Source organism: Hemiscyllium ocellatum, chromosome 26, assembly GCF_020745735.1.
Source record: "Hemiscyllium ocellatum isolate sHemOce1 chromosome 26, sHemOce1.pat.X.cur, whole genome shotgun sequence".
NCBI lineage: Eukaryota > Metazoa > Chordata > Chondrichthyes > Orectolobiformes > Hemiscylliidae > Hemiscyllium > Hemiscyllium ocellatum.
In genome coordinates, this window is record NC_083426.1 from 22,619,600 (window position 1) to 22,637,941 (window position 18,342).

The 18,342-nt window shown below is 40.4% G+C and overlaps 1 long non-coding RNA gene across 1 annotated transcript in view; it reads right to left on the reverse strand.

Moving 5' to 3' along the window:
- Positions 1–842: 842 nt before the first annotated feature.
- The window catches only part of LOC132828178 (uncharacterized), a 32,377-nt gene continuing 14,877 nt past the window's right edge, over positions 843–18,342 (reverse strand). The window contains exon 3 of the long non-coding RNA XR_009646083.1: positions 843–879. This is a non-coding gene — a long non-coding RNA (uncharacterized LOC132828178). The remainder of the gene's footprint in view (positions 880–18,342) is intronic.

Here is an 18,342-nt window from a genome sequence, read left to right on the forward strand (position 1 = left end):
CTCTAAAAAAAATCCCCACCTCTTGTCCTGTACTGCAAATGAGCTCCTGGATGATGTGATTACATTAATCAGAAACAAACGGGGTGTGCCACAGTTTTTTCAACTGGTCATCTGACCAAATCTTGGCTTGTTTTGGATCAGTTTGTTGCCAAGCTTCCTGGTGTTCACAGTTACAGAGGTCTTTTACATTCCAGTAAGGATTCCCTAAAGGGGTACTGCTATGCAGGTATGAGGTAATGGTGATGGCTAGCCAGGGGAATCAAGAGTTGTCATTAAAGCAATTCTGGGAACTTTATTATAACTACCTGAAGAGCACCACAATAAATTTTATCCATACAACCGTTCTAACTCAGTTAAATCTCTAAGGTGCTTCACAGGAATGTAATTGGAAAAATATCCACACTGAGCTAAAGAAGGAGACATAAGGACATGTGATCAAAGGTTTGGCCAACAAGATACATTTCACAAAGTGCCTTAAGGTGGAAGAAAGGGTGAATGACATAAAACTGTAGGGTTGGAAAGATCAAAGAGTTAAGAGTTAAGCCTTTATATATATTTTATCCTGATTAGCACATATATAGGAATGGATCTATTTATTCTTTTACTGTATTTATCATATCTTTTTTCATTTGATCATGCTTTCATTTTTGTTCTAAAGAAATATGGAATACAAAGGGCCACACAATGACAGCAAAAGTTTCCATCTTCTATTTATTAATAAAAGCAAGAACATATACTACAGTGAATGTCACATCATAGAAAATGACAAATTTGAAAGCTTTGTTCGTCTTTAAAGCTACTTAATTATTGAATCCAAATGTGACTTCTATGAAAGTTCAATTTCCCATTCTTGGCATCCTTTCCTCTTCTTAATCAGTCCTAAAATAATAAATCAGAGAGTGAGCTGTCTGCACATGTTTCTGTTTATAAGCAAAACTGCAAAGTGTAAATTGTGAAGACCTCCCACCAGTTCACACATGGCAGGGGGATAGAGGGGAACTGTATACACGCTAATAAAGGAAAGCAAGCCACAGTAACACTCTACCCAGTGTAAGTTTTAAAAGGCATACTTAATCAAACCTGACTGTTCCTTGTGCTGCCGCAGAGAAAGTTTATTAACCACATTCATTTTAGCGCATTAAATGTTAATGGGTGATTCACAAAAGGTTGCAAGTAATCAATCGACAGTAATGGGGCACCAGAGAATGGGGAAAATATAAACTCTGAGCTGTTTTCTACCAAACCTTAGCCTTCCAGTCAGAACATTATTAAGATTTCTATAAGTTAATTTGTTCTCTGGCATGGGGAGAGAAAATTTTTTCTTCATTTTTAATATTCTTCAAAATTACATTTCAGTGTTGGTATCCATAGTGATAGGTACCTAATTTCCCAAGATATTCAAACAAGCCATGGTTTTCTTTCATTTAGAGCATAAATATTATAATTCATAACTTTCAACTCAATTAAATGTCCTGTTACTGATTCTCTGAGGCATTTATTAACATTTCTATGCAATCCCAGAAATTAGTTTTTTTTTAACGTATTGTTTCAGCACATTTTATATCTGAAAGACCAGATCAAATCAGTCAAATCTTGCATCTTTTATTTCAAGGATATTTCTTGGCTCTGCAAAACGTATGGTAATTGGTTAGAAACATTCCTTTCCTGATCTAGGCTTTCCAGTGCTATAAAAGATAATCCCATCTTTAATGTATAGTTGTTCTTTGCTGCAATATTTTAGATCTAGCTGTGACTGAGCACTCGATGCTTGTCAGGGTGCCTATTCAATATATTTCTGTATTTGTAATATACCCCGTGACCATCTTCATTCCACCACATTCGTCTGCTGCACCATGTGATCCGAATCTCTAACATTAACAGACCAGCTTGGGGATGTTTGTGGAGCCATGGGACAGAATTTTGTATTTTTGAGATAAAGTGTGGTGATGGATTTAAAAGGGGGTGATGCTTCTTCTCTGGGCTTGGTCAGATTTTCCCTTACAGTTACATCCTTCTCAGCTTATTGGATGCGCATGCATGGGTAAAACACTAAATTGAATGGATAGGCAGCAATGATTTGGCTAAATTCTCATCCATGCACAGCAGCAATATCCAGAACTGGAAGACAATGATGTCAAAGGCACAGGAATTCCAATTGTTATGTGCAGACCCTTACAGCAGTTGTGCAGCTCAGGGGGAACACCTGCAGGAAGGAAGAGCTATTTTCCAACCAGGACCTTCTAGGCTCCATTTTCAAAAGGGAAACAGACAGACCATCACTCAACCTCTGCTGACAGCCAGCTTTGGAGATATCAGAAATGAGACAACATGTGTATGAAATGCTTTAGTGATACCTCCAAAGACTTTCTCCTGAAGGCTGTCCAGGAGTAAAAGTGACTTCTTTTCCCTAGGGCTGTATGCCTGGCTGATAAAGGTAGCCTAAATACAGATGACTGGATGTTAGTGTCCATTGCTAGCTCAATGCTACTCTTGTGCCACCAGAAATTAATGATCTGTTGACTCCACCAGGGTGCATACCACTACTTCGTACTTCATGTTCCTAAAACTATGAGTTGACAATGAAAGCCATCTATTAGACGGCTTATGTGTAGTCAATATCTATCATATTATTGTAGCACTGCCGAAATGACAATGCTACTGCCTCTCACACATCTGACAAGGTTCACACTTGAAAGAGAATAGGAGCTGCAATACTCAGCAACTAATGCACTGAGCTGGGAGAACATACACATTGAATACCTTTTGATGAAATGCTTGCATGAGACAAGGGAACAGCCACAAAAGATGAATTTGGGATGATGCCTTCTTAAGTACAATTAGGGATGGGCAATAAATATTGTTATAACACAAGGACAGATAGCCAAATCAAATCAGCCTGCCTATCCTTGTATTCATAACACAGCAAAATTAAAACCTTTGGTATTTCTAATAGTTTCTAACCAGATTTTTGAATAACCAACACCAGAATTTGAGCATAACTGATACTAGACACCAGGTTTTTAGCTTAAACAAAAGATTTAACAATGTATTAAAACTGTGGACTCAGCAGAGCAAAGTTAAACAAAAAGGTATTCCAATTTTTGTCTGTGATATAAAACTAATCTTCTTTGATTCTCATCCCCACTCTTAAAAGACAAACAAAGAAATATAGTTAAAAGATGTATCAAAAGGGAAAAAAAGAGATTTAATTGGCCAGTTCACTGAAGCAGACTCCAAGATCCACAAAATCACAGGCACATGGGATTGTATTTTGCTTAACTTCCAAAGACACCAAAGAATATTCACTTAATGCTTATAATTGAGATGCTAATCCCTGAACTCTCAATAAATTGATAAAGCAAAGACAACCGGGGAGCAAGCAAACGTATACCATGCAGTTGTGCCAGCCAAAATCTTTCTGACCTAAATACAGCTCAAAGACTGGCCAAACTCTGGTTTAACTTTATTCGACTTATTATCTCTCTTTGAGGGCCCTGTTAATATTCAAAAATCTGCCATCAGTTCAAGCATAATGCATTTCTGGAAGTGAAATATCTGTAGAGCATCCTTTGAACAAGAATCAACCTGCAATTAAATTCCAGGTCTGGGCTGATAAACAAATATCAGTTGGTTTGTACTTTTCTTTAAAAATAATAAGCCCCTGCTCACAGCCCAAAGGTCACCTTCAGTTCTCAATCATAGTTCACAACTCCAAAGCAAAAATAATAAAACAGACAATAAAATAATAAGGTCTCAGCAGTATTGGAATTGCCTGTGCTGCTGAAATCCCATAAATGAACGAATTTTTCAAAAAGCTTATGTTGTTTTCCATTAATGGTATCTTAACATTTTAAAGGAATAAATCAAGAGGACATCGGTAGTATAATTGATTCATAGCTTTGTGTATTCACAGTTGTTCATTCAAAGTTCATCTCAAATATAGCTGCTTCAGGTTTTGTCTGGTTCTCCTACCTCATCTCACTACAGTCCTAGCTTCCTCAACATCCTTGTCATCAATATGGGCACCCTTAGCTTCTCCATCAGACTACCTGAACCCTATCAGAGGGAATAAGAGGCAGGTGCATCTCTCACTCAAAGTTGTCACCCCATCATTGACCTAGATTCTGTAAGCTGTAACAATCAACAACTAATATGGAAACACTGCTCAGCAAGTGCTAGAGTTTTCATCCTCTATGATCTGGGTAAAGGTAGCACATCTTTTGGAGACCAGTTGTTCAATGATGGCCATAGTGGATTCATGAGCTGAATTGCACCTCTGTTCAGAATTAATTTGAGGGTTGGGAATTGGTATCATTACCATGCTTTTTAGGTACATTTTGTCATCTACCAAACAGCATGGAAAATTGTACAGGGGAGTGAATGTTTGAAGAATCTGTGGATAATGTAGGGGCTGTGACAGCTTCATGGATAGTGAGTGCTGATCTGTAGCAATTGTCTCCTGTGCTCAAAAACAAACGGTAACAGTGCGGTAGTAAAACTTCTTCATGTTCATTAATTCAACAGAATGTTGTCTGGGGAACTCCAATTGCCACATGCAGTCTATGGAACCTTGTACTTGAAGGGATTCATTGATGGCTGCAATTCCAACAGCTCCAGTCCCTTAGCTCTCTGTGTCCATGGTGAAATGGATAAACTCCATGCTTTTCCTGTAATTGGTGAACTCAGGAATGCACTCATGGGCTACCAATTGGAAGATGACAAATATACCCACCCCCAGGAAAGATTTGAAAGAAGCCGATGGCCAGGAGATTCAATGTTACTATGGCTTCCAGTGTTATAAGAATAACTCTGCCTCCCAAACTGTGTGGCTACAGATCTGACTTCACGAAGTGGTAGATGTAGGTGAGGTAGTCTTATCTGTAGGTATCTACAATGTCTTTAGGTACATCCCTTCTTGGTACAAGAGTTGATGACACTAAACACTTTGGTTCCGCTCCTCAGGCCCTGTTTGTTTGCATCCTTTGACCCTTGTACCCCTGAAGCTGCTGGTGCCGGGAATTCCTTTTCCTATTTCTCCTGCTCCACCTTCTTTTAACATCAGCATTGCTGTTAAAGTGTTGATCAAACACCTGACCTGGGATTGCTAACTTGTGAAGAAGTTATCAGGAATGTGATTTCTTTTATTCTAGTGCAATCATTGAAATTGAGCCAATATCATGATGAGAAATGCAAAGAATCCCACAGAAATTCTACCATTCTAACTGGAAATGTATCAACAAACATCTGATAGTTAGACCCCATCTATCACCCCCTGAGAAAAAAGAACAGGAAATTACATCACCACAGGAATTGGCATCACCACAAGAAATAACATCACCAACCCAAAGAAGCCCAAACATATAAATAGAAAGCAGGAATTATCAGTAGTGCTTCATTCGGAGGCCCACTGGATATATTACCTAGTAGGGTGACGAAACGTCTGGAAATGAACCTTCTAGCCCATTAAGCAAACCTACATCCAGAACCTCAACCTGAGCTGCCAATCTTCTCAAAACTTGCTAAATTCTGTTATCCATTGTTTTAGATTCCAGAGGGTAAAGTTGTATGTGCGATAATATTGGAATAGTAAAGTTATAAGTGGCTAATTTCCCCAGATAATTTAGATGCCAAAGATCCTTTCAGATACCCAGAATGGTGTTCTAAGCTGCAATGTTGATTTAGTTGAAAATTAACAGGCGACACCATCTTGACAGAGGAGCTGATGTACAGATGAGAAACAGCCAACTAGAAGATTGTTATGGGGTTGATTGAAAGGTAAATTTCCTGCTTGTACTCATCAAAGTATTTTGGTGAATGATGCTTCTTGACTTCTCTCAGAGACTAGAATTGTAAATAGCTTGTTGTTGAGGATTTGAAGAATCTCCTAAAGGTGTGTTAACTTTTACTGTTCACCTACTGCAAAACATTTAAAGATTACGTTTGGAACACCACATAAGATATTACAGAACAGTTTGCCAAGATGCTATCAACACTTCATTGACAATTATTCTGAAAATTCTCTGAATATTTCACCTTAAAAGAGTAACTGCTTCCCCATTGCATCTTGGATACCTTCTGAATTGTTATGAAAGTGAATGAGAGAGGGCAATAGGGCAGCTAGAACAGTATCAGTAGCTGTTGGACAGGGAGAACAAGTGGGACATGAGGGTAAGCTGGATTCCTTATTCCTTATCCATTGAGAACATTCCTTGTCCACCGGAATCTCCAAGAACAGACCTAAGAAACTTTGTCCATGCCTCTATACTGAAACCTACCATAGTTTTTCACCCTGGACACTCCATGTCCACAGAGGAAATGGATAACTGAAGTTCAGGTACCCTGCTCCACGAGAATTGCATCTAATCAGCAGCTTTGTGCAGGTTTCTGACTTAGTACTTCTGACATGTCTAAAATTGCGTACCAAAAAAAAAGGCTTTTCTAATAGGTGTGTCTTATTAGAACATTTTTGCCAATATAATCCCCATAGCTCTTCTGAAACATTCTGTTTTAGGTTTTTTTTCTTTCCACATTTGCTGAATTGAAAACTGTTAGATTTTTACAGATAGTGTCAGAAGAACATTGAATTGAGAAATGTATGATTCTGAGTTAATTAATGATTGATAATAAGATTGGACTCTAAAACAAGGCATCGGCATATTCTGCTGTGGGCATTTTATGAAGATAAGTTGGACATGGAGCTTTATGCTGATAGCTCTTATCTACAGTGAATATGTGTTACAGATTGGAAAGCATGTTTTGGTAATGAAACAAAGAATAAGATATATGGGAGAAGAGATGTAATTTCATTATTATTTCATTTTTATTTCCTTTATATGGAGTAGGCTGGAGTATTCCTTAAATTTGGAGGCAATTATAGGGCATCTAAGGTGTAAACCTAATATCAAGAACTAATAATATAAAAAAGAGATTGCTAATGCAGACCAAAAACTATTAAAAAGTACTTGGAATTGTTTAGTTTTTTTTAAATGCCAATTACTCTTCAATAACGTTAAAATCTGTGACAAAGTGCCAAGTGTTCAACACAATATGCGTGGGAGAAACAGCTGCTGTAGCCTGAAGCTGTCCATTCAGCACAAATTTGGAAAATAAATCCACCTCACCTAAAGTGATGGACCTGGTGAAGATCATTGAACAGAAATAGGAGGTAACTGAACTGAGTTTTTGGAAATTGATGCAAACTACATTTCTCTGCACATTGCAAACTCAGCGTACACTATTATTCCTCCTTCATCTCAACCTCCTGAAATCAATCATCACACTATCTGATACTCTTAATTCATTATAGCTGTGAAACTAATGGAGAACTCCTTATCTACAATAACAGCTGGCACTTATATTGCACTTTTAACAATGGGAAAACTTTGAAAATATTTCAGAGATTTGGCAACTTTTTTTAAAAAATTGAACCAAACCTCAGATTGAGATAATATGAGAAGTGAACAGAGAGCAACCTCTTAGAATTGCAACAAAGCAGGAGGTAAAGAGCGAGGGAAGAGGCCATTAATAAATTTAAACATGAAGATGACCATTTCAACTTTAAGGCATGGGGTTACTAAAATCCATGGGCAGGGAAAATGAGGATGGTGAGTGAGTACAGGTTGTTCTGTTATAATGCACGTTTCTTTAACATGAATTTACTGTAATGCGATTGATGAATTGGAGACGCTGTTTCTAAAGTGCGAACTTTTAAAACGACAACTGTGCAAACTACTTTAAGCACTGTTTCTAAAACACAATTTTTCTATAACACGGGGTTGCACAAGAATGCAAGCATCATGTTATAGAAGAACTGACTGTAAGTGTAGATTACGATTAGCTAATAAAATTTTGGGAGGTTTGAAGAAACGGGAAAATGAGGGGATTAAAAAGGAGGGCTCATTAAGTCTGGAGGTGACAGAGAATGGAATGCAGATTTAACTTTTCAAATAAGGGTAGAAGCTGGAGATTGAAATGGATGTTTGTTTTGGGAGGATGAGGTAAAAGGGCAAGGTCATGCTTTAGATTGAGACAGTGAATAGGAAGAAAAATGCTATTATGATCCAATGACCTCAATGGTCGTAGAGTAATGTCCAGTTGAGGTTAATACCAGACAAGCCAAATCCCCAATAGGAGCCTGGCTGATAAGTTTTTTAAGCTAAAATGATCTTTTAACACCTTTCATTCTTTTATCTTCAAAAAAACTTTTTAAAAACTTAACCTCCCTTCATTTACACCAACTGTATCCAACACACCGGTGTGGGATTAATAACAATTCATTATTATAAGATAATTGCATTACTCTCAACTTTTCATCTTAGAAATACCACTTAGTCCATGTTACTCCATCAAAGGCCTTTTTAGCATGTTGAGCCTTGAAGCATGCTTCTCTCTCAAATTACTGAAAATGAACATCAGAGTTTTTTTTAGATTAGATTACTTACAGTGTGGAAACAGGCCCTTCGGCCCAACAAGTCCACACCGACCCGCCGAAGCGCAACCCACCCATACCCCTACATTTGCCCCTTACCTAACACTACGGGCAATTTAGCATGGCCAATTCACCTCACCTGCACATCTTTGGACTGTGGGAGGAAACCGGAGCACCCAGAGGAAACCCACGCAGACACGGGGGGAACGTGCAAACTCCACACAGTCAGTCGCCTGAGTCGGGAATTGAACCCGGGTCTCAGGCGCTGTGAGGCAGCAGTGCTAACCACTGTGCCACCATGCCGCCCACTAAGTTCCCTTAAGTTCTCTGAGTAGCCCTATAGGGACTCTGAGTAACTTCCTCTAATCTGAAATGATTAATACTGCATTTTGTAGTTTTTAGGCACATAGAATCATAGAAGGAAACCATTCAGTCCATTGTGTCTTCACCAGCTTGTTAAATGAGCATCATTACCTAATGCCAATCTCCTGCTTTATCCCAAGACCCTACCTAATTGCTAATTGTTAACTCCAAACACATACAAACAATCCTCCCTGCAAGGATTTTGGTACCGTTCAGTTTAGTTACAGACACAATGGGCTGAATGGTCTCCTTCTAAGATATTATGACTGTGTCTTTCTGTGTACCAGGCCATTATATGTCCCCATGTATCGGTCGATAACACTGTGTATAGGTCTACTGATATCCCTGGCCCCATGTGTAGGCCAACCAATAGCCCCAGCCCCGTGTCTGGGCCAATTGATAACCCCAGCGCCATGAATAGGCTGACCAATAGCCCCAGTTCCATGTCTGGGGCAACCGTTAGCCCCAGCCCCGTGTGTAGGCCGACCAATATCTTTGTGTGCAAAAAAAGTAAAAAGAAAATGCTGTATGCAGTCTGACTGATAGCTCTGGCTCTATGTGTTGGTCGACCAATAATCCTGGCCTCACGTGCAGGCCCAACCGATAGCCCTGGACCTATGTGTGGGCCGACAGATAGCCCCAGCCCTATGTGTGGGCCAAGCCATAGCCCTGGCCCCATGTGTAGACTGAGCCACAGCCCTGGTCCCTTATGTAGGCCCAACAAATATCCCGGCCTTGTGTGTAGGCCTGACTGATAGCCCCAATGCCATGAGCAGGCAGAGCCGTAGAGCCGGCCCCATGTGTAGGCCAAACTAATGACTCCAACCCTTTGTGTGGGCCAAATAAGTGACAACTGTAAGCAGAAAATTTTGGACGAATGTATTGAGGTTAGTAGCTGACTGGATGTAAACCAGATTGCTAAAAAACAATAATATGGACATCAAAGACTGAAAAAGGGAGGGTCTGCAATCCAATTGTCAGGTTCCTGGAAGAGGATCCGCTAGACCAACCATTGAGGAAGTTGACCGAAAAGTGTGCAGTAATAACATTTTAATTTGTTCTCTTGAAGGTTTTGGTTGAAGCTTGTTGCCTCATTCAAATGTGCCTGTCAAACTTCACAATTTGGAGAAAGTGAGGACTGCAAATGCTGGAGATCAGAGCTGAAAAATGTGTTGTGGAAAAGCGCAGCAGGTCAGGCAGCATCAAAGGAACAGGAGAATCGATGTTTCGGGCATAAGCCCTTCTTCAGGAATGAGGAGGGTGTGCCAAGCAGGCTAAGATAAAAGGTAGGGAGTAGGCACTTGGGGGAGGGGCGTTGGGAATGCGATAGGTGGAAGGAGGTTAAGGTGAGGGTGATAGGCCGGAGAGGGAGTGGGGGCGGAGAGGTCAGGAAAAAGATTGCAGGTCAAGAAGATGGTGCTGAGTCCGAGAGTTGGGACTGAGATAAGGTGGAGGGAGGGGAAATGAGGAAGCTGGAGAAATCTACATTCATCCCTTGTGGTTGGAGGGATCCTAGGCAGAAGATGAGGCGCTCTTCCTCCAGGCGTCGTGTTGCCATGGTCTGGCAATGGAGGAGGCCAAGGACCTGCATGTCCTTGGCGGAGTGGGAGGGGGGGGGTTAAAGTGTTCAGCCACAGGGCGGTTGGGTTGGTTGGTGCGGGTGTCCCAGAGGTGTTCTCTGAAACGTTCCGCAAGTAGGCGGCCTGTTTCCCCAATGTAGAGGAGGCAAAATCGGGTGCAGCGGATGCAGTAATTGATGTGTGTGGAGGTGCAGGTGAATTTGTGATGGATATGGAAGGTTACGTTGGGGCCTTGGAGGGAAGTGAGGTGGGGCGGAGGGGGGGGGGGGTATGTGGGCACAAGTTTTGTATTTCTTGCGGTTGCAGGGGAAGGTGCCGGGAGTGGAGGTTGGATTGGTGAGAGGTGTAGACCTGACGAGTGAGTCATGGAGTGAGTGGTCTTTCCGGAACGCTGATAGGGGAGGGGAGGGAAATATATCCCTGGTTGTGGGGTCTGTTTGGAGGTGGAGGAAATGACGAAGGATGATACAATGTATCTGGAGGTTGGTGGGGTGGTAGGTGAGGACCAGTGGGGTTCTGTCCTGGTGGCAGTTGGAGGGGGAGGGTTCAAGGGCGAAGGAGCGGGAAGTGGAGGAGATGCGGTGGAGAGCATCATCAACCACGTCTGAGGGGAAATTGCCGTCTCTGAAGAAGGAGTCCATCTGTGTTGTTCGGTATTGGAATTGGTCCTCCTGGGAGCAGATGCGGCTGAGGTAAAGGAATTGAGAATTTGGAATGGTGTTTTTACAGGGGGCAGGGTGGGAGGAGGTGTAATCTGGGGAGCTGTGGGAGTCAGTCGGTTTATAGTAAATGTCAGTGTTGAGTCGGTCATCCGAGATGGAAATGGAGAGGTCTAGGAAGGGGAGGGAGGAGTCTGAGACGGTCCAGGTAAATTTGAGGTCAGGGTGGAAGGTGTCAGTAAAGTGGATGAACTATTCAACCTCCTCGTGGGAGCACGAGATAGCACCGATACAGTCATCGATGTAGCGGAGGAAAAGGTGGGGGGTGGTGCCAGTGTAGCTGCGGAAGATGGACTTCACAATTTGTACAGTAGGAGTTAACAACAGAAAGTATTTATTAGTAAGTACATGAAACTGTTATAATATAACCAAGAGATTAGAATCTCATCAGTTGAGAATTGACTCTAAGCTGGCGGAGCCAGTCATGGTCCTGTCATGCTTGTAAAAGGAAAAAGATGGTTTGGTAATGGGACTCAGCCTTTGTCCTACTGTTTCAGTACGTGGGTCCTCAACTGAAACTTTACATTTGTACCATGCTTTTGTGTCTGGGCTGTGTCTTCGTGTGCCCCCAGCTCTGTGTGTAGGCCAACTGATGGCCCATGGAATGAATATTTATTTATATATGATATTATGCATTAGTGTTCAAAATAGGCAGTGTTTTTAACAGGATTTTCCATGTCAATGTTTTTACTTTTCAGTTACTTGCTTTGAAGTGTTGTGATTGTTGCCTTGCGCTGTGTTTGACAAACTGCAACTTTGAATGTATGTTTATATATGACATTTTGCATTATTATTTAAAATGAGTTGTATTTCTACAGGATTTTTTTTTGTCAATGCTTCAATGTTGTCTTTTCCAACTCCTGATGCTGTCTGGCTTGTTGTGTCTTCCAGCCTCCTGCTTGTCTACTTTGGATTCCAGCATCTGCAGGTTTTTTTTTGTCTCATGACATCTTGTAACTGGTGCCATCTGCCCTGTTTGAGAAAGTGTGACTTTTGGGGACTTTGAATACAAAAAGAATAAAACTAGGAATTCGGAATCTCCTCAGTTGAGGACTGACTCTGGGCTGGCTGGCCACAGTCAGTGTACAATGCACTAGTAAAGAAAGGGTGGCTAGGTGATGGGACCCAGCCTCTGTGCAGTTATTTCAATATGATATCCATGTAGAACTGATCTCATCATAACCAAATAGAGAGTTTTAAAAAAGGTTCTTTCAATACAATAAAATTACTAGAAGAACTGAAAAAGACATGGGCAGAATTTTCAAACTCTGGGAGAGGCCAGACCAGAGAAAATTGGGTCTACCAATTCCTGACAAAAATTGGCATGCTGATTTGACAGCTATTTCGGAACATGCCAATTTGGGTGGGAAATAGTTATCTGCTTGCAACTGGCAAAAAGCCATTTGGATACAATAACTGGCCTGTTACACCCCTTCTCCTGCCAGTTGACAAATAGTCCCCATGCAGTAGCTGGAATCCTGCCAAGGACATAGGCAATCTTCAGGCACTTCCTTCCACAGTGGTGCTCTGGCAGCTGTAATCGATTTTAATTGAAGAAATATTAAAGGCTTTCAGAGGGTATCTCATCCTCATGCTCTCTACCTGCTACCCTTTGCTGTTGGGGCTACTGCCCTCTTATTGCTGGGTGACCTATTAGTCCCTCTGCCTCAGGATCTCTCCTGCCATACTTGATTGGAACGTAACCACAAATTGGATGCCTGACTCTGACATAATGCGTGGCTAGCACCTGAAATACACCTAATGTAACTAAAATGCTGCCTCATCATTTCCAACATACATGAATATGTATCCAAATTTCTAAATATGTGTTATTTAGAAATTGTCAGATTTTAGGTTTTGATTTTATGGCTCATCTCACTTCTTTGCACTGTGCCTCCCAGATATTGATACAAAGAAACTTCATGAGCACTGCTGTGCAAGTCAAGTCTGATACTACAATTGTATTCCAAATCTGATTGAACTCCAAGACGTTTTGACATGGATAGCATGGTACTCTATTTATTATAAAGACTTAAATACTACTCAGCAAAATTCAACCCACATTGTCTTCCTGGGAAATTCTATTTTGTTTTATTCCAATTATCTCAAAATTGCTAAAAAATCAATGGCACTAACACTTGGTGTGTTGCAGAATAGTGTACTGGATAAGCATCACAATGAAATGCTCAGCAAGTCACTGCATTGTATCATAACAAGCCACTGAATATCATAGGGTGGATAAATTGATGAATGGGATATGGATTGGCTAATTTAATGCATAGATTTGCTGTTACACTTGTAGGTATTACTGGGTGCAGTATGATCTCTATATTGATTAACTTGCTAATGGCCTTGGGTCCATTTCTAAATAGCACTTAATGGGATACTTGCACAAGCATCTAAATAGAATTCTGGATAATATTAAGAGCCGCAATCTGGATGAGTTCACAGATTGTAGTGTTGAACTGTCAAGTAAGATGACTGTTGCAGCATGATGATTTGTTTTGTGATGGGATTGGTTATGGCAATGCCGTGGGGTATATATAAGGAGATATATATGAGTAATATACACAGTAAAGAGAGACCTTGCACAAAAGAAAATGAACAGCTCTAGGAAATACACAGCTAATGTCTAATTCAATCTCCCTTCATGTTTGAACAAAGCTTTGTAATTTCACCATCATGACCATCGGTCTATGCAATGAAAGGTAATTAAAGTTATAAGCTTCAACTCAAAAATTTGGTTTCAGTGCACAACTAAATTTTTCTGTGTCCGAGAATATGAAGTCAACAAAGCAAGCATGTTGCCAATTATCTTGCCATCCAAATGCTCCTGAAAACTTCATATCTAATCCCAGTCCTAAAATATAGGCAGATGGGTGCAAGAGGAGTTACCACTGGAATATTTTAGGGTCCATCCAACACTCAACATTTACACAAAAGGTTTTTGGACAAGACTTTTAAGTAATACAATATAATTCAATCAATCATATAAAATAATATATTTAGAAAACCATATGGTAGAGTTTTATCTATTGTGGAAATATGCAGAAAATGCAGTAAAAGATACATAATATATTCCAAAAACATTAATAGATCAATTACTATGAATACAAACAGAACTTACATAGAATACAAACTCAATACTCCTCTAAAGAAGTAAGAGTTTACATGGAATGACCAGGATAAGAAATTGTAGCAAAGTTGATTTGTACTGATACACGCTGATAAAAGGTTAGGGCAATAGTAGTAATAACATTTATGAATATGGACTGAACATCTGTGTGATGATTGTTGGGCAATGACATCACAGACATTTATTATAGCCTGCCTCAAGATATAGCTGGACAGTTATAACTATCATTGTTTGGATTAGGTTTATGGGTGCTGACAAAACTTACTATGCTCCAATAATGATCTATTGTCATGACTCCCTGGGGTAGTATTGGGAATCAAGCCCCACTATTCCTGAAGTTCTCACAAATGTTAAGATTTTTAAAAGAAAGATACAAAGTCCATAAAACTACCTGATTTTCAGGCCCAGGTTGACAGAAAGCACAATGCAGATTTCTGAACTTAACAAGAAATCACTGTTGATTACAAGTCCTTAGATTCTAGCTATAGGTAAACAATTGCAAATTAAAGCTAAAAATCCTTTATAAACTTACTCTTATACATAAACAGGCAAAAAAGAAACAGGGGAGGGACATGTGCAAAGGAAAAACCAGAAAGAAGTTACATAAGCTTGTTAACAAGATCTGTTGGTTTGATTCTTGCTGATCTGAAGGTTTCTCCTCGACTACCACTTTCCTGCAAGCTTCCACTGGTTTGCAAAAGGTGTAGGGTGGCTGTTTCACTTATGAAAGCCAATTCAAATTCACAGCATGCAGCCTCTGCTAAAGAAAAGTTTTCTTCAGGTTTAAAATCTTATTGCAGAGAGCTGAAGTAGACAGCGTTTTTGGCTTTGCAGATCTCTGCTTGTTTCTCTTCTGGGCTGACCAGCTTTTCTCTTCCTTGCATACAACCCAAGCTGTTCAGCTAACTAACAACAAATCGCCTAGTTGTTGGCAGGCAGAGGGACCTTGTCATTAATAATTGGTCCCCAAGTCCGTAAATCAGTTAGCTTCACTTGTGATTAACTCTTCAGCTCCAGTTCATCTGCACTTTGCCGGAATCTAGAGCTAGACTTCACAATAGGTACTAAATTCCTTTCTTTCAAAACATGCAGCCATCTTTTAAACCCCTGGTTTAAACAGTTTTTTTTCACTTTAGTTCACAACTTTAAAAAGCACAAAAATAAAAAGTCAGTTATTACACTGTGGAGCATTGTCTCTTTTAACTTCCCTTTATTATTTCGTGAATAAGCCGAAAATGTGCCGCTGGAGAAGCGCAGCAGGCCAGGCAGCATCCAAGGAACAGGAGACCCGACGCCTCGGGCACAAGCCCCTCCTATTTTGTGAATAACCCTTCTTAGTGATTTGCAAGCCATATTTCACCACTTACCCATTCAAAACTTCTATTATTTCAAAAACAAGCCTTCAAATTGAGGCCTTCTAAGCCCTGACCATTTAAACTTTCTCTTTCCCAAGGGAAAATCAAAAAGGTCTGTCAATGTTTTCCTCATATCTCAGGCCTTATCCTAGTAAATCTTCAAAGAGCATAAAACGACATTACAAACAGAGGCTATTCATCCCATTGTATCTGTCCTTGTCAACCATTGAAATGTAAGAGAAAACAATAATATGCTGTTTGCAGTTTCCTAAATAGCACTGCTGATGGGCAAAGTTCCCCAATGCCAGCAACATTTGCAAAATTAGCCCAATTTTTTAAACTCAGAATCACATGAAGTATTTCTACTTCAACATCACTTTCACAGTTTTACATCCATTCCCTAGATCTCCCCTGTTCCTCTACTCTCTTAAGAACATTAAGCCAAGATTTTCCTCAAGAATTCCTCTCACTCAGTTACCATAACATTTTTGGAGATGTGCTGCAAACAAGTGAAAGTGGGGACTGTAGACACTGGAAATCACAGTCAAGATTAGAGTGGTGCTGGAAAAGCACAGCAGGTCAGGCAACATCCGAGGAGCAGAAAAAACGACGTTTTGGGCTGGAGCCCTTCATCAGGAATGAGGGTGGAGAGATAAATGGGAGGAGGTGGGGCTGAGGGGAAGGTAGCTGAGAGTGCAATCGGTGGATAGAGGTGGGGTAAAGGTGATAGGTCAGAGAGGAGAGTGGAGCAAATAGTGGGAAGTTAGATTGACAGATGGGACAGGTCATGAGGGTGATGCTGGGCTGGAACTGGGGTAGGATCGGGGGAGGGGAGTGGTGGGAGTGGTGGGAGTGGGAAATGAGGAAACTGGTGAAGTCCACATTGATCCATAGTTTTGAAGGGTTCCGAGGCAGAAGATGAAGCATTCTTCCTCCTGACCTCGGGCGATGAGGGAGTAGTGATGGAGGAGGCCCAGGACCTGCATGTCCTCGACTGAGTGGGAGGGGGTGTTGAAATATTTGGCCACGGGGCAGTGGGGTTGGTTGGTGCGGGTGTCCCAGAGATGTTCTCTGAAGCGCTCTGCAAATAGGCGGCTGGCCTCCCCAGTGTAGAGGAGACCGCATCAGGAACAAAGGATACAATAAATGTAGCTCTCAGCTATCTTCCCCTTCCAGGCCTACCCCGCCTCTCATTTACCTCTCCGCCCCTGAGGTTCCCAGCCTCATTCCTGATGAAGGGCTTTTGTCTGAAACATCGATTTTCCTGCTCCTCGGATGCTGCCCGACCTGCTGTGCTTTTCTAACACCACTCTAATCTTGACTGCAAACAACACCTATGCATGTATTTAGGAATTGTGTCATATTTACAGTGTAATTGTATCAACAGGAAATGTGTGGGAATTCCTGGTCCTACAATTTTGGATTTACTTCTGTTTGTTGTTCCTTTTCTACAAAAGTGATGCCATATTCTCAGCATTTAATTGCATTTACTACCTACTTGCCAACTCTACTAAATTTTCTGTTTTCTTGCAACGTCTTGCATTATTAATATCAGTTTGACATACCCATTAATATGGAATCATCAACAAACCTCAATATTGTTCCTTGTTTCAAAGTTAATTACATAAATTAAAACCTTTTCAGTCTAAGAATTTCTGAGATAAACTGCCCAAAAATACTGTCTTTACTGATTCAGTTCTGGGTCAAGAATCATCTCATTATTTTGAGATGAATTTGTAAATAAAAAATTTGAAGGTTTGAAAAGTGCACAGTATTAGGCTTTTCTTTTGTATTTATCAAGATGATAGCATCAACCCTGGAAAATGAAACACTTCTCCACATCTGACATTAAGTGTTTGCATCAAGCAAATTAAAGGCCATATACGACATAAAGCTCCTGTGACTTGACATCAATTACTTCAATCTGTACCGAAAGAATCTTATGCTTCTTTTCTGGAGCAAACACAGAGAATTGCTGGAGAAACTCAACAGGTCTGGCAGTATCTGAGGAGACAGACAGATGTAATGGTTTGAGTCTAGTATAATTCTTCTTCTGAGCTGATTAAAGCAGTTCTGAAAGAAAACTAACTTAAACCACTTCACCACAATATTCCTTCAGTTAATCTTTGATAAACACTGTTTTATAGCTTTCAAAACTCACAATAGATGTTGTATTTTTTTAAAATCAATAAATGTGTCTCTTGAAACCAAACTCCCCAGTTAAGTTTTGGAGGATGTGGAATATGTTATTTTAAGGTTTTCCCAGTACTTTCTGGATTGGACAATTGTGTTAAATTTTCTCCAGTCTACTTTGTGTCTAATATTACCCATGGCCCGTGGGAAGTATTGCTGATTCGCTCACACATTGAATATTTCATTGTTTATTCTGAAGGATGGCCGATGTGGTCTTTATCTTTCTCCTATCTTTATTCCTAATGCAGTGCAGTGTTCTACTTACATGTTGCACCCTTATGTGAGAGGATACTAATTTATTTAAAGAGGTGAATTCCTGATATTGGCCTGAGTATTGTGAGGTTATGAGGGAGTGAATTTATTTCAGAGAAGGAAACAGGTGAATGTAAGAGACTGGCCTAACTCAGAGAGTATAATGTGCCTGTTTTCTCAGCTGGGAAATGTTATGACCCTGTTTTATACGTTTTATTGCAGTGTGAGATACAAATCTATTTAATAACCGATTTTAGTAAATTATGAGGAATATCTCTCTTCTTGTTCCTTCTGAGACAAAAGGGAGATTGGTAGC